The following is a 601-nucleotide window of genomic DNA, read 5'->3' on the forward strand; positions in this document are numbered from 1 at the left end:
ATATGTACTCAAGCTTACCTCTTCTGAAGGAGTTAAGTGATTCTTTGTGCTTGTTATTTGATCAGTTAAATGAGGTCTTTTTCAACATTCTTTTTGACATCATACAGAGAAATCTGGTTCAATACAGAAAGCAATTTGAAACAATTTAATAAGGATAATATTTATTGAGGTAGAATTTAATATTAATTACATGCCTCTTCATTGAAATTTTTAGGTATTAGAGCCAACAGCGATGGGGCAGCACAGCAGAGAAGCAGAAATAAGGGGAAGACAAGGTGTTGTTTTGGAGATTGCGCAAAATTCAATCAGAGCCATGATTTATCAGTCTGTACTCAGGCGAAAGCCTAGCAGAAATATACCCAGTTCTGGTTTATACTGATAAATTTCTTCTATGCTAACCTATCAGATATTTAAGTACTAGATGTCTTCTCCATGAAAAGTTAAGATTCCACTAATTATGTACTCATTACAGAACAAAGGTACTTTTGATTATAAATAAATTTTTCAAATTTTGATTTATAATTTTAGTATGGTGTTTGAACTTCATTTGAACAGATTCCAACTTTACAGAACACAGAAGAGAAACGGGAACATAGACTAT

Source organism: Octodon degus, unplaced genomic scaffold (genome assembly GCF_000260255.1).
Source record: "Octodon degus isolate 3935 unplaced genomic scaffold, OctDeg1.0 scaffold00186, whole genome shotgun sequence".
Taxonomy (NCBI): Eukaryota; Metazoa; Chordata; class Mammalia; order Rodentia; family Octodontidae; genus Octodon; species Octodon degus.